Here is a 23905-nt window from a genome sequence, read left to right as displayed (position 1 = left end):
TCAGGACACTCTGAAAGCCTCCCTAAATAAATGCGACATCTCCACCGACATGTGGGAATCCACTTGCCTCAGAACGTATAAACTGGAGAAAAAGCACCCACGAAGGTGCCAATCACCTCCACAGCATTGTAGGGTGGAGCACATGGAGGCCAAGTGTAAACAGAGGAATGCAGAATCCAGAGCGTCCCCCACCCACCACATCAAGCACCCTAACTTGCCAAACGGATGGCAAAGTCTGCGGATCCAGGATTGGACCGTTCAGCTACCGCAGAACCCTCCTCTCCGGAGTGGCAGCAAGTTATCCTCCACGCTGAGGGACTGCCCAAGAAGAAGAAGAGAAGGAATATTCTTCACTTGCCTGGATGAGTGCAGCTCCAATAGTCACAACCTCAACATTGTGAACATAAGAAATAGGAGCAGAATTAGGTTATTTAGCCCCCTTGAGTCTGCCCCGCCATTGAATAAGATCATGACTGACCTGATCATGACCTCCAACCTCCACATTCCTCTCTGCCTTCAATAACCCATGACTCTTTTGTAGATCAAAAATATGTCTAACTTAACTTTGAATATATTCAATTGGACTAGCCTTTGCAGATCTCTGAGACTTCTGAAGATTAATGACCTTAACTCTATTTTAAAAGGGAAAGCCATACTTACCTGGCAGGGGTGAAACCGTGATCAAGAAGGTGGTTCGCCCAGGGCGAGGCTATCCATTACACTTCTGGTGTGCTGACACCTGCGATGTTCCCAAATGCAGGATACTCGATCGCAAAATTTTGTGGTAGTGAGGGACTGCGTTCGTGCTAGAACAAAAAATGGGAAAGCCCTTGTGCTGAAACCTTGCTCCTGAGTTCTAGATTTTGTCTACAAGGGAAAACATCCTCCCAGTATTTACCCTGTCAAACCCCCTCAGAATTGCATACGTTTCAATAAGATCAACTCTCCCTCTTCTAATCTCCAATGAGTATAGGCCAAACCTGCTCAATCTTTCCACTAAGACAACCCTTTCATCCCAGAAATCACCCCCTCTGAACCTTCTTTGAACTGTCTCCAACGCAATTATATCTCACTTTATAAATACAGAGACCAAAATTACGTACAATATTCAGGTGTGGTCTCAACAATAATCTGTGCAGTTGTAGAAGGCTTCACTATTTTATAATCTTTATTATTGTCACATGTAGGCTTATATTAACACTGCAATTAAGTTGCTGTGAAAAGCCCCTAGTCGACACTCTCCGCCGCCTGTTCCCGCTCCTACACAGAAGGAGAAATCAGAACGTCCAATTCACCTAACAAGCACGTCTTGCAGGACTTGTGGTTACTTTTATACTCTGTCCACCTTGCACTAAAGGTTAGCCCCAGACAAAAGTGTCTGCATGATTGACATCAATCCACATCCTTAAACAGCTTCCACTGTCACACAAGATACACACCAATGACTCAAGTGTCGTTGGACAGCCCCTTCCAAAACCCCTGCCACCTGGAAGCACAGCGGCAGCAGATGCATGAGACATACCAATCTAAAAATTCCCCTCCAAGCCTTACACCATCTTGACTTGGAAATATAACCGGCATTCCTTCACTGTGGCTAGGTCATAATCATAGCATTCCCTCTTTAACAGCACCATGGATGTGCCTACACCACATGGACTGCAGAGGTTATGAAAAAAAGGACCTTTGCTGGTATTGTGTAGAGTTGTGTGTGCGTATACTGGGTGGGTGCGGGGAATGGTGTGGAGTGTGTCATATGGAGTTGCATGAGGAGTTTCGGCCTTTACCAGCTTTACATGGATTACTTTGTGTAATATTATTAACACTGTTTTAAAATGAAGTGGTCCGAAAATATAGGAAGGTTATTGATGTCTGTCAGACTATTTTAACCTATAATTTATGCAGACGGCAAAGGAACTATCCTGGAGCACAGGTTACATTCCAGTTGCTAAAAGAAGCAGAGGGGAACAATATGAAATATAATGGACAGTAAAAGACATGAGGGACTATGTACTACATATATAGTGCTCTAGATTTTCCAAGGCACACTTTATATGCAGAACACTTCCCCTCCCCAGAGATATCTCATCTTCCTTAGTTAACAAATGATGGCACTGTTAAAATGCATTTTCATGTTGTTATTTTGAAGAAAAGGTGCAGTGACTGACAGAAAAGTGCTAGCTGGAATCTGACAAACATGTGTTCTTGTTTTTAAAATGCGATAGCGATCCTTCAGGGTTGCATTTTAATTATTTTGGACTATAATTATAAAATATAGTTTTGGACTTGCTTCAATATATAAGTAGCAGCATTTTGCTCTCCAGCGAACTTTCGCCGGAACGTGTACAAAGACCATCAATAAGTATTCCCACGCTGCCAGTAATTCACAGATGCATATTCTTCAGTCATGGGCAAAGGTAGTTTTTAGAAGTGCACAGGTATTCTGTTAAACATTCTGGCAATTTTTGGGATCACTATCTATACTTTGGTCCAGGAGACAAACCCAAAAGTATGCCAAAGGTATGTCATACGAGGCATTTAGGGCAGCACGGTAGCATTGTGGATAGCACAATTGCTTCACAGCTCCAGGGTCCCAGGTTCGATTCCCGGCTGGGTCACTGTCTGTGTGGAGTCCTGCACATCCTCCCCATGTGTGCGTGGGTTTCCTCCGGGTGCTCCGGTTTCCTCCCACAGTCCAAAGATGTGCAGGTTAGGTGGATTGGCCATGCTAAATTGCACTTAGTCTCCAAAATTGCCCTTATTGTTGGGTGGGGTTATTGGGTTATGGGGATAGGGTGGAGGTGTTGACCTTGGGTAGGGTGCTCTTTCCAAGAGCCGGTGCAGACTCGATGGGCCGAGTGGCCTCCTTCTGCACTGTAAATTCTATGATAATCTGGATGGATACATGAATAGGGAGGAAATAGAGGGATACGGACCGTGTAAGGGCAGAAGGCTTTTTTTAGTTAGGGCATCATGGTCGGCACAGCTTGGAGGGGCGAAGGGCCTGTTTTTGTGCTGTACTTTTCTTTGTTATTTGTTCTATGTTCTATATCTCTCCAGAATTCACTTGAATTCTCCTCGGTATTCCAGCTAACCCGGAGGTAAGATTTTATGGGGTTCCTTCCATTTGCTTTTTGGCTAGGTGATATCCAAATTTTTTTTGAAAACATCATGGGTTAGATTCTTCGTTTCTGAGTGTTGATGCCGATGCAGAATTTGTGAAGTTCTACGACAGCAATACTAATGCCGCACCTGGAGATATTCAGCTACTGTTGAGGGGCTAGCACTGGTGCCACGTGGAACACAATCGATTCCAATGAGAAATGGTGCCGGATTCTCTGGTTCTGCGATTGACGCTCAGGAGGCTGACAAGCTGCAGCTGCATTTACACGTTCCACTCCCCACACACACCACCCCAGCCAACAAGATGGCAGCAGGGAAAGCTGCTCCACGCTTCCCTGACACTGAGCTCAAGACTCTCCTGGATGAGGTGGAGGAGAGTTGGATGAGCCTTTACCCTGGCCCAGGAAGGATGCATCCAGCTACTGACGTTCACCATGTCGGACACAGGGCAGAGCAGAGTGCCATGGATATGGTCAGTGGCCCAGAGGATGGGGAGGCCGCCGGGGTGCAGTATGGCCGCAGGCGAGGAAGTGAGACCCCACTGAGTTGTGGTTCCCCGTGACACACGTGTCAAACTATCCCCAACACTACCCCCACAGCACACTCACCCTCACACTACACTCACACCAGCCTCACTCCACACCACCCTCACCCACACCCTCACCCCCACACCATGCTCACCCTCACTCTACACTCACACCCACACCACCCTCACACCCACACCACGCTCGCCCTCACACTACACTCACACCAGCCTCACTCCACACCAACCTCACCCACACCCTCACCCCCACACCACCCTCAACCCCACCCACACCCTGCACCACCCTCACCCCCACCCATACGCCCTTCCCCACTATCCCACTCCCCCCGCCCGCCACCCCCTTCTCCAGCCCGTGGTCTAATCATGCGTATTGTCTTGTGTCTTGCAGGACTTGCTGAAGATGGGGCGGGCCCATTTGGCGTCCCCCGACCCCAGCCAGTGCCAGAGCCAGTGCCCCTTGGTCAGCTGAGCAGTGGCGATGAGAGCAGTTCAGAAGCCAGCCCTCCATCCGAGACTCTGGACACCCCAAAGTCTCGAGTCAGAGAATGATACAGAAATACCATCACAGCCGCCTACCCTCCACCATCTCAGAGACACTCACCTCGGTTGGGCACTTTAATGAAGAGGCTCCTGGGACACTCTCTGGTGCACCACACAGCTGATCTGCTACGGTAGGTGGAGGTAGGAACTCCCGAGGGGGTGGATGGTTGGGATGTGGGCTGACCCCATGAACTAGCTGCCATCCAGACGGGTTTCAGGCTTCTGGAACAGACTTCCCCATCGATTGTGGAGATAGTCGCAGAGCCAGGGACCACATGAAGGGTTGTCAGCATTCATCCAGCACCTGCAGGTTGTTGCTCGTTATGCTTTCCCTTAATTTGCTCTGTTCTAATTACCTTTGCTCAAGAGTCGCCAGGTATCTTTCTGATACCACCACAGGGTTCAAAGCCGAATACTGATCAATAACTCGATACACCAGTTAGTAAGTTTGAAATCAATGCACATTTATTTACACACACAGTCAATTATTATTCATGCATAAACTCTACTCACTAAACTACAACTACTACTAAAACCTATACTTAGCTTCGAGTGCCCACTCAGTCAGAGGAACAATGGCCGTTGTCTGGTTCTGATACTGTTGGCTTCAAACTGGTATAGAATAGTAGCTAGGAGCATCTATCTCGTAGCGTTCGTTGACCTTAGACTTACTTGGCTGGTGCTTGGCTGGCCTCTCATTGCTGAGAGCCAAAGGCCAAGGCAAAGGTGACAAAGAGGAGTAAGAGAGCGAACTGACCTTGGGAACTCTGTTTTATAGCCCCCAGGGTTTCGCGCCCTTCTGGGTGGACCCTGGACTTGGTCCCAATTAATTGGACCATGTCCCAATCGTTTGTATCGATTCTCTCCAATAACGGGGTCGTTCCCCAATCGTTGGGCGGACTCTAGGTGGCCATTGGCCTGCCTTTGTTTTAGCTTCCACTTGCACCGGGGAGTCTGTCCTGGTACCGATTGTTTCAATGTTTCTTTTTGTCCCCGGAGATAGCTCATTACTATGCTAATGGCTTGTAGTTTCAGTTCTGTCTGGGTTCTGCAAGTTCCAATCCACAGGAAACCTTGCACCTGCTTGTTTTTCTCGTGCTGTCCATTTTTCCCTGCACTCTTTGCGAGTATCCGTTTTGGAATCGGGACGTGGCCACCCCAGGTGGCTACACTCCCTTCTTGTGATCCTCAACGTGAAGCGCGAAGGATCACATTACTGCGATGTCTTCGTTCTCTGACCAAACGGGCACCCATGACTAGGCTCTACTCTGAACCTAACTATGCAATATATCTTTTAACTAAACAATTTTACATTCACACATCATCAAAACTCTACGGGGCGCTATGTCATTAAGGACATGCATCACAAAATAAAAAACTGGAACCTCTAACTATTCTCAATAAACTATCCTCACTCAAACAATTCAAAATATCCTAACATCTTAACTGTACAAAAATAGCAGCATTCAAATTTCTCTGGTTTGGCAGTCAAACACAGAGTTCACATTTCTTAATTCAACAAACGAGCACACACAAACAAAAAAACTTTAATCCATGTCAAGGGGTTCGGGGGCCTGGTAGAAACCAAAAATAGGGGATCTAATTCTGTATACCGGGGTGCGGGATCGGTAGGCTCTCCTTCGCCATTTCTTCATTCGAATGGTCTGCACACTACTGCAAAGTATCGCCAGTGCTAAAAGTGCTTGAACGACATTCGAGAGGGAATACCAAGTGATAAACTTATCAAACCAGGTCGGGGTACTGTTGACTGTTACTGGGCTCTGTGTACTATGGGGGAGTGAATCATTGACGGCCTGTGGGGTGGGGGTGAGGGTGTTAGCGTTCGCGCGCAACCAAAGGGATCCTGCTAGTGTCCATATAACAAAAATGGAGGTCGTCTTCATCTTTCCTTCTCTTCTCTTCTTCTCTTCTTGTCTTCTCCTGGAATTCTGTGAACACAAGCATAATATCTGTCATTATCTTGCTTAAGATCTCGTGTGTCTGTCTGTCTGTCTTTCATTGCCAATTACCCTTTATAATTGGTCACCGTCTGTGACTCCCTCATTTTTTTTAAAAACCGAATTTCCGGACCAGACATTCTTGAAAAACACTGACACAGTGCGAGCCGTCTCGCAGCCTGTGCGATTTACCATCCCAATGTTTGAGGATGTAAATAGCATGAGGGGTAGCAACCGAAAGGTCACTATAAAACAAAACAGAAAGTTTTGAAATGAAAGAGCCGAAATGAGGTGCGTATGGGCCGCGGCGGGTAAGAATTGGATGGAATCCCCGGGTAGGGCGGGCTGTGCTCTATCCGAGCTTAGCTGACCAGAGGGGGGTCCTCAGACAGGGCGGGGATAAGTTCCGTTTCTCCACCGCCTGATTAACCGGCAAGAACGGGCAAGAATGTAGTTGTCATGGTGGGTTACAGTATTGCCTCTTCTACCCTCAAATTAGAAGAGCAATTATGAATTGGTGTCTGGGCAAATTCTCAGAGGTTTCTGCGGACAAACTAGGTGGCTGTCCGTGGACAAACTTGTTCCATTAACTGCCAGGGGGCGTTAAAGGAGTGGTGGCGTGGGGCTGTGAAAAGCTGTTTAAATTCTAAACACTGAACACTTAACAAACACATACAAACAAACATGCAACAAATATCGTGCACGTTCCATCAGAAGGACACCGTAAATCACATTTGGCTTGGGGTGTAACTAGCGTATGGAGTCAGTCTAGTGTGACTGAAGACGAGAGGAAGGAGGAGAGACACAAAAATGAAGTGGCATTGCTGAGGTATCCCTGCCATGAGAATTGATGGGTAAGTGCTCATAATTTGCATGGGGCAGCTGGGACCGTGCAGCTGCTGTGGGTGGTGTTCTCTTTCATATCTGGGGGCGAGTCTAGCTGGTGTTGCAATCTCGGGCGAAGTGTCCTGGCTGCCCACAGTTGTAACATGACCCCTGGGGCACATAAGGTGGAGCAGGCACTCTGGTGCATTGTTCCCTTGGGTATGGTTCCCTGGGTGGGGGATCGGGGCTGTTGGTGTCGTTGCTGGTTTGGGGGGCATTGGTGGGCTGATTCCGTTGCTGTTTCAGGGGGGCTTGACATTCTCATGCATAATGTCCTAATTGGCCGCAAGTATAACACTCCTGGGATTTGGTCTGCTGTGGGCTGTTCCTTCCCTCATTTACCCATGTGGGGTTTTGATGTGCTTTAACTGTATGCATATCTGCATCTGCCTGCTCTTCCTCGGGTTTCCTAAAATTGGTTTTGTTCTGAACGGATTGCTCCCAAGCGCGGGATAACCTTTTCAAAACCCATTTCTCATTGTGGGCCTCATCTGAGGGGTCATAATTCGCGCAAGCTCTCTGCCCTGCCTCTGTTGCATGAGAGATCAAGATTCGAGTCCATTTTGCACTGTTACCTGGGGACAAATGGGTACGGGCTAATTCTCCAAAAATTGCAGTGAAATTAATCCACAAGCGTCCAGCAAACGCTGTGGGGTGCTCTGTCTTCTTTTGCCTGCATCTATTCAGGCCTTCTACTGGGTCTCCTCTGTTATAGCCGTTCGCATCAAGGATCGCTGTGTGCATCTCTGCTCGGGTGCCTCCTCCTACATTCTGTGAGTCGGGAAGGGCTGCTACGACTGAAGGATTGAGGCTCAAAACTGTGAGCTTTACCTGCTCTCTCTCGTTCAGGCCGTACATGATGGCCTGCAGTTTAACCTTCGCGAAGAATTGGTGGGGGTCTGAAGTGGGGAGGAACGGTGTGATTTTCTCGCACGCATCCCGTAAATGGGTCACAGTTAAGGGGGTTGTGTACAGAAAGTCTGTGTCTCCTTCTGCTGCGGCCCTGCGGTGTGTGGTTACCGAATTCATGGGGGTGTGGTCTGCCTGTTCAGTGGGGGTTTGGGGTGCTCTCCTTTTCTGTGGCTTCTCCTGCGTACATGCTCCATGTACGTATCTATGGGCTGTTTCGTTTAATTCTTGCCAATCGGGGCCGTTTTCCTGATCTAGTTGGGGTCTGAATGTGCTCTGAAAGCTATTTTGAACCAAAAGCAGGGATCGCAATTCTGCAATTTGCTTCCGGCACTTTGCGTGGTCTACCGAGCTCTGCCTTTATTCCGTTGTGGAAGCATGGAGTGCTCGTGGGGCTGCTTTTAAGTCATTGCACTGTTTCTGCAATGCCTCTACCTGCTGTTCTGTTTCTTGTCTTACCAAGACCGCACTTTGTGTGTCCTGGTAGGCCTTGTCATACTGGGTCTGGAAGCTGCTTAAGAGCGCCAGACAAGACTGGTGTGCCCTCTTGGCATCATCCACCTCTCTGTCTTTTGCTGCTAACTTCCCTGTTCTCTCTCTCTCTACCTCGCTCACATCTACCTTACTTGTTCTATCTCTCTCCTCTATCTCTCTACGGAGCGTCCTAACAACCTCCTCTGTGCCTCGCAATTGTGCCAGACAGGACATGATTGCCATCTGCTTGCGAGCTTTTCCCGAGCTCTTCTTGTGAATCTCTGTCAGGTTCTCCCACCAAGTATGTCCTATACTCCCGGGACCTGTTTCTTCATTCGTGCAAAATTCGCTCCTTTCCCTTTGAGGTACTTCCTTATTTCATCTTCCCAAACGGGACACTGTCCTACTCTGCTGGTCGCTGCGACCTTGAATTCCTGGGGGTTCATAAGGCGTTCCATTGCCTTCATTGCCATTTTTCCTATAACTGGGTTCGTTATTAAATTTGGAACGGGGGTGATAAAGCGGTGATGTAAACACGGGTACGGCTTACGCTAATTTCCGGCCTACAAAACTCCCGACAGTTTTACGCAACAAAATCTCTCAGGTTTACCTTATATCCCTGTTAGTACGCATGCATTAACACACTTCCGAATTCTGGAGGATTGATCAGTACTGCTTAAACTCTTGTGGTTCTTCTACTAGGATTTCTAATTCAAATTTTGGGTTCTCTCGGAGTGGTGGGGGCACTTCTAAGTTGAATCCCATCAGAGTCACCAGTAAATATTGTTCGTTATGCTTTCCCTTAATTTGCTCTGTTCTAATTACCTTTGCTCAAGAGTCGCCAGGTATCTTTCTGATCCCACCACAGGGTTCAAAGCCGAATACTGATCAATGACTCGATACACCAGTTAGTAAGTTTGAAATCAATGCACATTTATTTACACACACAGTCAATTATTATTCATGCATAAACTCTACTCGCTAAACTACAACTACTACTAAAAACCTATACTTAGCTTCGAGTGCCCACTCAGTCAGAGGAACAATGGCCGTTGTCCGGTTCTGATACTGTTGGCTTCGAACTGGTATAGAATAGTAGCTAGGAGCACCTACCTCGTAGCGTTCGTTGACCTTAGACTTACTTGGCTGGTGCTTGGTGGGCCTCTCGTCGCTGAGAGCCAAATGCCAAGGTGAAGGTGATGAAGAGGAGTAAGAGTAAGAGCAAGAAAGCGAACTGACCTTGGGAACTCTGTTTTATAGCCCCCAGGGTTTCGCGCCCTTCAGCATGTCACCACTCGGGCATCCTTTTGGGCTTGGTCCACATTGAAATGGATGAATTGAGCCATCTGAGTATATAAGGCCTCAGTGACAGTGCAGATTCACCTGTGCACCGAGGTCTGTGAGATCCCGGACAGATCCCCACTTGATGCTTGGAAGGACCCCGTCGCGTAAAGGTTCAGGGCAACCTTCACCTTAATGGCCACCAGAAGTGGGTGTCCTCCCCCATACCTCTGCGGTGCCAGGTGTGCCATGATCTGGCAGATATGTCGCACTGTCTCCCTGCTGAGCCGGAGTCTTTGATGGCATGCCCGGTCCAGCAGATCCTCGAATGACAGGCGCTGCTGGTACACGCAAGGCCTCATGCAGCTCCTCCTTTGCACCTGCTCCTCCTCCTTGGCCTGTTGGGCGGATGGCTCTCCACCGTGCGCGGCTGCTTCCTGTTTCAACGCTAGCTTCAATCTTCAGAACTTCAGTTGGCCGAAGGACAAGTGGACTGCCCAACTATTGATTTAAAAAATCCCAGTGGAGGTGGGAAGGTGAAAGGCACAGAGCCCCCCCCACCCCTGCACCATGCCACCTGATTTACTCCCCTGCACCACCCCGCCTTCCCGCCAGCTCCTCCAATCTACTCCTGGGTGCAGGGATGGTCGTAAAATGTGGTAGTTACAAGACTATTAATGCAGAGACCCAAGCTAATGTCAAGGATTTCCTGATACAACTAGATTTAGCTTTGATGCCACTTTTGATACTCACCTCACATACAAGTGACTTGTATCAGAGGCCTGCAATAGGTATAGAGACCCTTCAGAACAGAGAGAAAATTGGATCTGTTTTTCACAGACACAGCTCCAGTAATGGGGCCACATTCTCAACTATTCTAATCTTCCCAATTTATGATACAAGTCCCTTGTTAACAAGTTTCTCCCTTGTATCAATTCAGTTCTAGTTCTTTTGCTTTCAGAATTATAATATGGAGGTCATAATCAGGATCCCTCGTGCCTTTGCTATATTTCTGAAATCCTCCTTCAGCTTTTGCAATTCTTTCACTCTGTTATGTGAAGCAAATGTCAGCTGTCTGCATAGCAGAAGCTAATAAGTGAGATGGATACAGATTGAAGGAGCATGTTGGAGCTTTGTAGACTATTGACTTTCCATTCAGTTACTGGAAGATTTATTAAAACAATCTGAGATGAATGTAATATTGGAGAGAAGTACTATTCAAGTGCTCAAGGAGTTAAGTGCTTACACTAAGCATATTGATCCAAATTCACAAATGTAATGAATTTTACAAGGCAAGGCCATCGACTGAATTTACAGGCTGGATTTTAGATTTTAACCGCAGGGCTTTTTAAATTGTTCCTGCAGCTTTTTCAGCCGCAGGCATCCTGGTTGACAGACCTGTCAAGGGGAACTTTGCCAGGCAGGATTGCAGCCTATGCGCGCTGTTGGGTGCAGTGGGATGATTCACTTACAGGGAGCAGTGTCCTACTCGCAGGGTGGCGTTCCAGTTGTGGGGGTGGAGATTATGGCTGTGGGGCATGAGGGGGAGGGGGAGAGCAGGTGGTGATGGTGTGGTCCAATGGTGTTTACGGGTGGATGCAGGTTTGCGATGGGGAAGAACAGATAAGATTGCATGTTGGGGGTGGGGGTTGTGTGGGCTTGGGGGAAATACTTTTGCTCCTCCTGGTCTGCAAAGACACCTCTTGAATTCAGCCCTTCTCATCTTCTTTAAGCTACCAGATTCCCTGGGACCTGGGAAATCTGAAATGGCTAAAAAATAGAATAATGTTAAAACAAAATAAGGCGCCCTCATTATAAGATTTAAATGATTATCCGGCCCTCGAATCACCTGGAAGGGTAAGGAGTCTCTAAACTTTGAGCAACAGGTGAAGTTTGCCATTACATGCCGCTACTAGCAAAGTGAGTGATATTTTCCACTAACAGGATGCTGCCGTCATGGCAAAGGCATTGGGCGGGATTATCGACTCCCCCTGTTCGCTGGCGGTGGAATTCTCTGTTCCAGCTGCTTGCCAATGGGACTTCCTATTGGAACTACTCTACGCCACCGGTATATCCGCGGTGGGGGTGCCCTGCCAGCAGGAAGAGAGAACCACGACGACGGAGAATTTGGGCTATTTTTGTTTCATTTCTGTCCCCTGCAAGCAGAAGAAATATGTTCAGGCAGGAATGCCAAATTTCAATGGGACCAACAATTTCTTCTGTATGAGAAAATGGTGCGTATTGGTTGGCACGTTGTCTCTAAATTGTCAAGGGGTTACCATAGAGAATGCAGCAGGGAACTATTGTCATCCTTGCTTTTGTATAATTCACTTGCTAGAAGTGACATGCATTCATACGCAGAATCATTCTCTGTAAATAAAAGAAATATGTTCAAGCCTTGCACTGTTTTTGAACTGGATGCCTGGTGAGCCTCTCCGTTGTTTTTTCCATGGTAACGCCTCACCAATTGGAGTTGACTTGTCAATCAATCAGCACCCATTTTCTTTTTTAAAATGTTTTTATTGAAATTTTAACATTTTATACACAGTACATTCAACAAGGATATGTGCATCGGTTACAATATACAAGACATTTCCATTGGTATTGATAAACCCTCTCCCCTCCCTCGCCCTAGGACCCCCCCCCCCCCCCCCCCACCCACGCCCCACCAAAACCCCTCCTTTTGTTGTTTCAGGATCTTTTCTTGGATCGCTTATCATACAGTGGGCAGTTATTTTCTATTTACATATGTGTGGTGTTTTCCATTCCCCCCGCTTTGTCAATTGGCCCCATCGCCTTCTCCTCCCCCCCTCCACCTCACTTTCGGTGTTTCTTTGGGGGTTCCTTTGGGGGTTTCCTTGGCCTTACTCTTGGCCCCCTGATATCTGTTTTGGTTGTTTTCTGGCCTACCCTCACCTCTCTCTGGCCTCCCCCACCCCTCCCTTCGCATCCCTGCCCATTTCTTGCAGTCGTAGGCTCTTGTGTGCCCCCCCCTCACCTTGCTCCAATTGCTGTTGGTCTTGAACTGGTCCTAGAACAAGTTGGTGAATGGCCTCCACATTTTGAGGACGCTCTCCTCTGACTCTCGGATGGGTGTATTTGATCTTCTGCAGGCGGAGAAATTCCGACAGATCTGCCAGCCAGTCTGCAGCTGTGGGTGGTGCTGCTGATCGCCAGCTGGGCAGGATTCTCTGGTGGGCGATTAGAGAAGCAAAGGCAAGGGCATCGGCCCTCTTCCCCATGAATCGTTCTGGCTGGTCCGATAGCTCGATGGCTGACACTCTCGGGCATAGCTCCACCCTCACCCCCACACCCTTGGACATTACCTTGTAGTAGGCTGTCCAGAACCCGACAAGTCTGGGACATGATCAGAACATGTGGTCATGGTTGGCCGGACCTCCTTGGCTCTGTTCACATTTGTCCTCAACCTCCGGGAAGAACCTCTTCATTCGGGTTCTTGTCAGGTGCGCTCTGTGCATTACTTTCAGTTCCATGAGGCTTAGCCTTGCGCATGAGAAAGTGGATTGGCTCTGCTCAGTGCTTTGCTCAAGTCCCCATCCTATTTTCTCCCATGTTTCCCATGTTTCGTCCAGTGGGGAGCGTGTCCTTTCTAATAGACGTCCGTACTCATCTGGTTTCAGGTTCTGAGGGTGGCTACCACCACTGGGCTTGTTGAGTGTTTTGTTGGTGGGGATGGGAGCGCTGCCGTGGCGAGGGCCCAGAGGGTCATCCCTACACAGGAACTGTCCTCCATCCTCGCCCATTCCATTTCCGATTGTTTCATCCATCCCCTCACTCTTTTTACCCGTGGCTGCCCAGTGGTAGTATTGTAGGTTTGGGAGGGCCAGGCCTCTCATGTTTCTTCTTCTTTGTAGGACTTTTTTGGGGATCCTTGGATTCACCCCCCCCCCCCCCCCCCCCCCCCCCCCCTCCCCCCACCCCACCCAGCCAAACGCTATAATCATCTTACCTATGGTGTTGAAAAAGGCCTTGGGGATGCAGCTAGGTATGGACCTGAACAGGAAGAGGAACCTGGGCAGTATCTTCATCTTGATTGTCTGTACTCTCTCACCAGGGAGAGTGAGAGTGTGCCCCATCTCTGCAGGTCCTTTTTTACTTCCTCTGCCAGACTGGTCAGGTTCCACTTGTGGATGCGTGTTCAGTTTTGGGCAATCTGGATCCCCAGGTAGCGAAATTTGTTTTGGGCTAGTTTGAATATTATTCCCCAAACTCTGCCCCTCCCTCTCTCGGGACTTTTGCTCAGATTGAGTTTGTCACCCGACAAGGCTCCAAACTCCCTCAGAAGCTTCCTGATTCCTTCTATGCTGCTTTGTGGGTCCGAGATGTAGAGGAGCAGGTCATCCGCATAGTGAGACTCTGTGCTCTCTGCCTCCTCTTTGGATCATCTTCCAGCTTCTCGCCGCTCTCAGGGTAATCACCGATGGTTCGATTGCCAGGCCGAACAAGAGCGGGGACAGCGGGCATCCCTGACTTGTGCCTCTGTGCAGCTGGAAGTATTCAGAGCTGGTGGTGTTGGTCCAAACGCTCACCTTGGGGGCGTTGTACAGGAGTTTCACCCATGAGGTGAACCCCGTCCCTAGCCCAAACTGCTCTAGTACCTCAATGTACTTCCACTCCACTCTGTCAAAGGCCTTCTCTGCGTCACCTCTGGTATTCTCTCCCCAGATGGAGTCATTATCACATTCAGCAGTCGTCTGATTTTCGCTGTTAGCTGTCCGTCAGTGGGTCCGCTACACAGTTGAAGTCCCTCCTCCCCCCCCATGATCAGTCAGTGTGTAACTATGTTGGGAATTACCGCCATGGTCTGCTTTATAAATTCTGTGTCGCCCAGTTGGGAGCGTATACATTGACAAGGACTACTGGTGCCCAGTCTAGGACACCGCTGACCATGACGTACCGTCCCCCTTGGTCTGTAACCTTCCTCATTGCAGTAAACTCCATCCTCATCCTTATCAATGTGGCTACCCCCCCCCCCCCCCCCCCCGAGCTCTCGTCCCGTAGCAGGAATAGTAAGTCTGTCCCACCCAACCCTTCCTTACCTGCAGTCGGTCCTTCTCCCTCAGGTGCATCTCTTGGAGGAAGACCATGTCCGTTTTCATTCTTTTAAGGTGGGCGAAGACTCTAGATCTTTACACTGGGCTGTTAAGCCCCCTAACGTTCCAGGTTAGTATCCTGGTGGGGGATTTTGTACCCCTCCTCCTGCGGGATCAACCATACTTAACTTGTGGGTGAGCCCTTGCACTCCAGTGTTTTCCTTTGTTTAGGGATCTTGAAGCCAGTCTAGAACCCTTCCCCACCCCGCTGCCATTTTGTTCCCCCTATGGTTCTGTATCCCCCCTCTTACTGCCACCCCTACCCCCTCCCTTCTGCCCCCCATACGACCCCCCCGTCTACCCCTCTGTTTCCCCTCACCTGGTGTTGTGACCCCCCCCCCCTCCGCCATACGTTCTCTCCCCAGTGGGAGACGTACTGCGGCCCCCCCTCTCATTCATACCTCCTGCTGCTAGCTTTCCAGCTCGTGTGGTGGCCCCCATCCTGGGGTCAGTCTGATCCCCTTCTGCGCTGCTCTGCTGGTATCCCCTCTTCATTTTTTTTGTGTTCTTAAGTACAGACTCATCCATCTCTGCAGGGGCAGTAAAGTAATGTTCCTTGCTCTGATACGTTACCCAGAGTTTGGCTGGGTACAGCATCCTGAATTTAATGTTTTGTATAGGGCTGATTTAGCCTGATTGAATTCTGGCCTGCGCCTTGCCAGGTCCATCCCAATGTCCTTATGTTTGTCCCAGTTGCATGCCTTTGTCTGTCTGGCCCAGCAAAGGATCCATTCCCGGTCCTGGTATCTGTGCAGCTTGGCAATGACCACTCTCAGATGTTCCCCCGTCTTGGGTTTCAGCCAGAGCGACCTGTGGGCCCTGTCGATCTCCGGTGGCTTGGGGAAGCTGTCTCTTCCGCTAGGTTGCCCAGCATTTGAACCATGGAGTCGGTCGGATACCTGCTCTCGATCCTTCTGGCAGGCCCACTATTCGGATATTCTGTCGCCACAACGAGTTTCTTGGTCCTCCACCTTTCCTTTCAGGCTCCCCAGGGTCGTCACCAATCTCTTGATTGTGGTCTCTAGGGCAACGATTCAGCCACTCTGGCCCATCAATGCTTTTTCCAGCTCTGTTATCGTGCATCACTGGGCCCCTAATCTCTTTCCCATGCCATCGACAGCCATATGCATGGTGGCCAGTGCCTCTGCCACCTCCACCTCCAAAATGTCTGCCGCCTTTATTTTGGTTCTCATCTCCTTCAGTTCCCTGGTGAGGAATATCTTCCACCCATCGCCTGGTGGAGGGATGGGGGGGGGGGGGGGGGGACCTCTCTTTTCGTGTCGCCGGACCTTCCTCTCTTGGGGTGGCAGGAGACGCTCACCTTGTGGGTCTGCTGACCCGCTTGTTTTTCACTCTTGTCCCTTGTCGTAGTTCTTGGTATCCCTGCGGCCTCCTGAGCTGCTGTTTCCTGGCATTTTTACTATATATCTTGTCGTTGAGGGTGAGGGGATGTTTTAGCCCAGTTTTGTGGTCTAAATTCGGTCAAAAGTGCCATTTTTCTGTCTTGTGAAGGAGAGCCACCTGATGCGCGACTACTCAGCACTTCACCGTCACTGGAAGCCGTTCAGCACCCACCCCATTTCCCCTGTCATATGGATTATTGCAATCATCTGGAATTTGGCATTCTTTCATTTGTCCTGATGAGTGTAAGACAAAAAGCTTCAGCAACATGTTTCTTTTCAGTAATAATTATGCAAAAGTACAAGAACAGCCAGGTAAAGTGCTATTTGCAAAGAGTAGGTAACACTTACATTCAAGTTTAATTACAGGTTTGGATTGATAAACACGTTGGTATGGGTTTATGTAAATTCATCATAGATTTGTCTGGGGGTGAAATTTTCACTTGTGATATTCTGTGTGCCTTTAACAGGTTGTCACTGCTCTTTGGTATTTATAGCAGCTCAAAATGGTTGGTATGTCAAAGCAATCCAATGTACAAATTGCAAAAGAAAGTAATGCTTGTGCCCTTTCAGTTAGTAGGCAAGCTTAACATCAACAAATTAAAGCTCCTTATTTTCACCTCTTAGCTTAAATTCCTGAAATCTGGGTCGTCCTGTTCCTGCTTTATACTGAACACTGTTTTGCATTTATAATATAATAACATTTCAAGGAACAACACACAGTAATAATGAGATATTTACAGAGTGGGTATATGAGGCAGAAAGAAAATTTTAAAATTCTGAATATAAACAAATGTGTACATCAGTAACATGTGTACGGATGCGGTGGGGGGGGGGGGGGGGGGAGTCCTCACTTTGGGCCCCCAGTGATTGGTTGTCACAACCGTGCCGTATTAACTTTATTCATGTTGGTCTTGAAACATACCAGGGGTGTGTTTGGTGCTAACTGGGCATACATTGATGCCGTTGTAATTGCACCCTTGCGTTTCCTTGCAGTTCGTCCCCCCCCCCCCCCTGTTTCTCTGCCTTGCCTGTGCTGTTGCCTAGTTAGAGCCCCCCTCCCCCTCCTCCTTTCTTCCTGACAAGGCCCTGAACATGTGGGTATGATTGGCCGGGTCTCCCTGGCACGACTCGCATTTGTCCGCCACCTCCAGAAAGAACCCGCTCACGTGTGTTCTGGTCAAGGGTGCCCTGTGCACTACCTTTAGTTGCGCTATGCTCAGTCCTGCGCAAGAAAAGGTGGAGTTCGCCCTATGCAATGCTTCAGTCCAGAGCCCTGCCCCTATCTCCGTGCCCAGCTCTTCCTCCCACTTCCCCAAGTCTCGTCTAGCGGTGACTGTACCTCTTCCAGTTGACATCTGTACATGTCGGTGCGGCTCCCGTCCCCTTTCTCGGCTGCAGTATGAAACCTGTTCAGTCGGAAGTGTCCTGGTAGCTGGGAGAACGTTGCTGTCTCCTTGCGGAGGAAGTTCCTTATCTGCATGTATCATAGCCCATTCTCTTTTGGGAGCTGGAGCTTGTCTGTCAGTTCCCCAGATTCGCTACTCTGCCACCTATGTAAAAATCCCCCACCATCAGTACTCCTTCATCCTATCTCCACCGTTCAAAGGAGGCATCTATCGACGTAGGGGTAAATCTATGGTTCTTACAAATGGGGTCTGTGGTGGACATTGTGACCAGATTGAAGTAGTGCCTGAGTTGGTTCCACTTTCTCAGTGTGGCCACTACCACTGGGTTTTGTGAGTACTTGGCTGGGGGAAATGGGAGTGGAGCCATGAAGGGATGTCCCCATGCGGGAGCTCTCATCCGTTTTTATCCATTCAGCTCCCGGTTCTTTAACCCATTCCCATACTGTACAGGCTGCCCTGTGGTAGAATAGGAGGTTCGGAAGTGCCAGACCCCCATATTCCTACTTCTCTGCAGGACACTCTTATGGATCCTTGGGTTCTTCACCCACAACACAAATTAATTTGTCTACTATGGTGAAGAAGTCCTTGGGGATGAAGATCGGAATGCATCTGAAGAGGAAGAGGAACCTTGGCAGTACGTTCATCTTAATTGTCTTCACTGTTCCTGCCAGGGAGAGTGGGAGTGAGCCCCCCCTCTGCAGGTCCCTCTTTATCTCCCCCACCAGACTTGACAGGTTTCATTTGTGGATCGGCACCCAGTCGTGGGCCGTCTGAATCCCCAGGTATCGGAATTTGGTTTGGGCCAACTTGAAGGACAAGTTCACCAGCTCTGCTTCCCCAACCCATGGGTTCAAGGGGAAAATTTCACTCGTGCTCAGGTTGAGTTCCAAAGGTTCCGAACTCCCTTAGGAGATCCATTATTCCTCCCATGCTGGCTCGGGGGTTTGAGAGGAGCAGGTCATCCACATAGAGTGAGACTCTGTGCCCTCTGTCTCCCCTCTGAATGCCTCTTCACCCCTTCGCTGATCTCAGAGCGATGGCCAGTGCAAATAGTTGCAGGGTCAATGGGCATCCCTGCCTCATGCTCTGTGCAGCCGGGGATACTCAGAGCTGGTGGTGTTTGTATGTACGCTCGACATGGATGCGCTGTACAGTAATTTCACCCATGAGGTGAACCTTGGCCGAAACAAAACCAGTCCATTACCTCCGTGAGCTACCTCCATTAGACTCTGTCGAAGGCCTTCTAAGTCGGGAATCAAACCCAGGTCCCTGGTGTTGTGAAGCAACAGTGCTAACCACTGTGTTTGGGACGGTGAGCTGTGGGAGGATGCAGAGATCCTTCAGTGTGATTTGGACAAGTTGAGTGAGTGGGCAAATGAATGGCAGATGCAGTATAATTTGGATAAATGTGAGGCTATCTATTTTGGAAGCATAAATGGGAAGGCAGATTATTATCTGAATGGCGATTAAATTAGGAGAGGGGATCGCTTCTCGGCCTTTTGGCTGGGATCGAGCGTGGTTTGGGCCTTCTGGCTCAGATCTGGAGTGTCTCCTTTATGGGGGACCATGAATTGGATTCAGTTTGGGTTGGTTTTTGGAGCGGGCAGGGGGCTGGATTGTGGGTTCGCCTCTGGTCCACACTCTGGGCCCTGGCTTTGTGGCTCAGATAAAGTAATAAAAAATAAAAACAATAAATAAATAAAAATTAGGAGAGGGGAATGTGCAACGAGATCTAGATCTCCTCGAAACCAATCGCTGAGGCAACAACTGATTCACTCCATACTGGAGGTGGGTGGGCGATACTCTGCCTGAGTAAGGATAAAGGTCAACTGAGGCGGCCTGGAAAGATCCGGTTGCGTAAAAACTGAAAACGCGGATCCTTTTCACTAATACAGATAACACTCTGCTCCTTGTTGCTTTGAAATGCAAATATTCAGTCTGCAGCTCTCACAAATCCCAAACAGCACAGCATTCTGAGGGACTGATAGCTAGACCAATCTAAATATGACTGTATTGGTCTTTAAACACTAACGAGTGGGTATATATGTGTTAGAATATAGAACATTACAGCGCAGTACGGGCCCTTCGGCCCTCGATGTTGCCCTGACCTGTGAAACCATCTGAAGCCTATCTGACCTACACTATTCTATTTTCATCCATATGTCTATCCAGTGACCACTTAAATACCCTTAAAGTTGGCGAGTCTACTACTGTTGCAGGCAGGGCGTTCCACACCCCTACTACACTCTGAGTAAAGAAACTGCCTCTGACATCTGTCCTATATCTACCACCCCTCAATTTAAAGCTATGTCCCCTCGTGTTGGTCATCACCATCCGAGGAAAGAGACTCTCACTGTCCACCCTATCTAACCCTCTGACTATCTTATATGTCTCTATTAAGTCACCTCTCAGCCTTCTCCTCTCTAATGAAAACAACCTCAAGTCCCTGAGCCTTTCCTCGTAAGACCTTCCCTCCATACCAGGCAACATCCTAGTAAATCTCCTCTGAACCCTTTCCAAAGCTTCCACATCCTTCCTATAATGTGGTGACCAGAACTGCACGCAGTACTCCAGGAGCGGCCGCATCAGAGTTATGTACAGCTGCAGCATGACCTTGTGGCTCCGAAACTCAATCCCCCTACTGATAAAGGCTAGCACACCATATGCCTTCTTAACAGCCCTATTAACCTGGGTGGCAACTTTCAGGGATTTATGTACCTGGATGCTGAGATCTCTCTGTTCATCTACACTACCAAGAATCTTGCCATTAGCCCAGTACTCTGCATTCGTGTTACTCCTTCCAAAGTGTACCACCTCACACTTTTCCGCATTAAACTCCATCTGCCACCTCTCAGCCCAGCTCTGCAGCTTATCTATGTCCCTCTGTATCCTATAACATCCTTCAGCACTATCCACAACTCCACCGACCTTCGTGTCATCTGCAAATTTACTAACCCATCCTTCTACACCCTCTTCCAGGTCATTTATAAAAATGACAAACAGCAGTGGCCCCAAAACAGATCCTTGCGGTACACCACTAGTAACTGAACTCCAGGATGAACATTTGCCATCAACCACCACCCTCTGTCTTCTTTCAGCTAGCCAATTACTGATCCAAACTGCTAAATCACCTTCAATCCCATACTTCCTTATTTTCTGCAATAGCCTGCCGTGGGGAACCTTATCAAATGCCTTACTGAAATCCATATACACCACATCAACCGCTTTACCCTCATCCACCTGTTTGGTCACCTTCTCAAAAAACTCAATAAGGTTTGTGAGGCATGACCTACCCTTCACAAAACCGTGTTGACTATCGCTAATCAACTTGTTCTTTTCAAGATGATTATAAACCCTATCTCTTATAACCTTTTCCAACATTTTACCCACAACCGAAGTAAGGCTCACAGGTCTATAATTACTAGGGTTGTCTCTACTCCCCTTCTTGAACAAGGGGGCAACATTTGCTATCCTCCAGTCTTCCGGCACTATTCCTGTCGACAAAGATGACATAAAGATCAAGGACAAAGGCTCTGCAATCACCTCCCTGGCTTCCCAGAGAATCCTAGGATAAATCCCATCTGGCCCAGGGGACTTACCTATTTTTACATTTTTCAAAATTGCTAACACCTCCTCCTTGTGAACCTCAATTCCATCTAGCCTGGTCGACTGAACCTGAGTATTGGAAACTATTGTCCTCTCTGATGTTGCACTCTTAAATTCTTCCAGTCTAGCAGCTTCCATTTTCTCATCCTCTTTCTCATAAAACAGAAGGAACGGCATTCCCATTGGGAAATGCATTAATCCTAATCCAAAATATAAAAATAGTCATGACTTGCTTTAACCTATTTCGTGAAACCTCAGAACTTCAAAGGTCAAAAATCTTGTAATAATTTTACCAAAGGTGGTCCGCCATTCAGGGATGTTGCTCTGCTGATTTTATATAATGGGGACTCAACTGAGGGGCGTTGAGGTGACAGATTGGCTAAACCCACCCTCCCTCATTAACTGTGTGGTGGTGTGGATACAATGTGGATGCTTGTCAGGAAGGACACACCTTTTATTTGACCCTTGCTATCATCGCAAACCAACCTGAAAATAGGTGGCACTTAAAAGGGCGTCCAGTTCTCCAATCGCACAGTGACTCGGTCAATCACTATCAACGTTCGTGTGTGATCCACAAAATGGCATATTATTTATCGCTATCCTGTATTGCCTTTCTATTAATTTTTCAAGATGTTTTAAAAGCTCTCATTAAGGTTCAATTATGTTAATACAATCTACTTACTGTCTGAATTTAAATTTACTCACTGTCTGAATTTAAATTTACCATGTTGATTTGAAAACAAAACTATGTTCGATTACTTTCCTTTCGCACACCAGTGGATTTATCTAAGGCCCTGGACTAAATAATAATACTAATAGTCTTTATTATTGTCACAAGTAGGCTTACATTAACACTGCAATGAAGTTACTGTGAAAAGCCCCTAGTCGCTACATTCCGCCACCTGTTCAGGTGCACTGAGGGAGAATTCAGAATGTCCAATTCATTTAACGAGCACGTTTTTCAGGACTTGTGGGAGGAAACCGGAGCACCCGGAGGAAACCCACGCAGACACACGGAGAACGTGCAGACTCCGCACAGACAGTGACCCAAGCCGGGAATCGAACCTGGGACCCTGGAGCTGTGAAGCAACAGTGCTAACCACTGTGCTACAATGTTGTGACTTAGAAGTGAAACAGAAACCACTAAAAGCGTTTTCTCCAGTAGTTTTTTAATCTACAAAATTATAATTGCTGAAGTATTGTTATTTGGGAAGTACAATTATATGCATAATTAAATTAATATGTATAACCCTACAACCTTACAACCCTACAATGGGCAGTATGGTAGCACGGTGGTTAACTTGAGTCACTGTCTGTGCAGAATCTGCACGTTCTCTCCGTGTCTGCGTGGGTTTCCTCTGGATGCTCCGGTTTCCTCCCACAAATCCCGAAAGACATGCTTGTTAGGTGAATTGGACATTCTGAATTTTGAAACAGGCGCCGGATTCTGGCGACGAGGGGCATTTTACAAGAACTTCATTGCAGTGTTAATGTTATCCTACTTAGAACATAGAACATAGAACAGTACAGCACAGAACAGGCCCTTCGGCCCTCAATGTTGCGCCGAGCCATGATCACTTATGACACTAATAAAGATTATCATTATAACTAAGACTCGTTTAATCTAGGCATTCATTCAGAATTCATTTCAGCATAAGAGGACCATCAAAACACTGACTTAAATGGTAAAGTTCAATCCGACTGAATTTCTTTCATAAAGATCCAGCAACTTCGGAGCAATGCTGAAATGCCAAATGCATCCTAGGAAAACTGCTTTGCCGAGGTGAACTGTACCGCAACGGTAGAGTTCTCCTCGGCATCGGATCATTTCACACATTAATCCCGCTGAGCCTTCCTAAATCGGAAGGCTTACTGCTGTGGAGGGAATGCAATAAAAGATGTAATCTTCTTCAGAACAATAAATCACAGTGATTGAAAAGCTGAAAGAAAGGGGCTGCCAGAAAGATCCAGTTAATTTATTTGTCCTGTGATTTAGGATGCAAGAGGGCATATATTGCTGTAAATCTAAATCCGCTGTGCACATTCACAAAACAAATTCTCATGTGGCAGTTTTATAATGCTGTTGAAACACTCACTACTTCTGGACTTGATGTCTCCAGTTCTCTTGCCAACCTCTCAATCTCCAGTCTATTTTGAGCTGGAATTTAGCATTTGTAAATGCAATTAAAGGGCCATCAAGCATATTTGAGGCTCCATCGCAACACTGGTTTGCCAGGAAATATGATGCCAGTTTAAATCCATACTTCCCTCAATGTGGATCAGGGAGGAGCAGGAGTGACCCTCATGACCCCAGGTCCATTAAAGGAACATAGTCTGCTAGCTGCTCTGAAATCCAGCCCTGCCACTGACCATCAATCACCTTCCCCTCTGATTCACCCAAGCTGACCTGGCTACCAATCTTCCCCCCGGTAGTTTCCCCTTCCTCACTTACCTGAGGGCCACTGCTGGTGTTGCAGTGGCTCAATCTTCAATAATGCTTTCACCGTTTGAGCTACCTCTCACAGCAGCTCAGCCCACTTTGTGGAATTGAGACCCAAGGAGCAATAACAGGGGTGCAAGGGTTCTCAACCTCACCTTTTAAGCACAGGGATTGCACCAATAATGGATGTGCCCTAATTTTGTGGTCACCGTTTCCTAAATATTC

The 23905-nt window shown here is 47.9% G+C and overlaps 1 non-coding gene across 1 annotated transcript; it reads left to right on the top strand.

Annotated features, from left to right (window-relative positions):
* The first annotated feature begins 652 nt into the window (after positions 1-652).
* On the top strand, positions 653-816 carry LOC119962528. Its single transcript, XR_005459903.1, has one exon. It is a non-coding gene; the product is annotated as a U1 spliceosomal RNA (small nuclear RNA).
* Positions 817-23905: the final 23089 nt, after the last annotated feature.

The sequence above is a fragment of the Scyliorhinus canicula genome, chromosome 2 (genome assembly GCF_902713615.1).
Source record: "Scyliorhinus canicula chromosome 2, sScyCan1.1, whole genome shotgun sequence".
NCBI lineage: Eukaryota > Metazoa > Chordata > Chondrichthyes > Carcharhiniformes > Scyliorhinidae > Scyliorhinus > Scyliorhinus canicula.
This window is presented reverse-complemented; position numbering and strand designations above follow the sequence as displayed.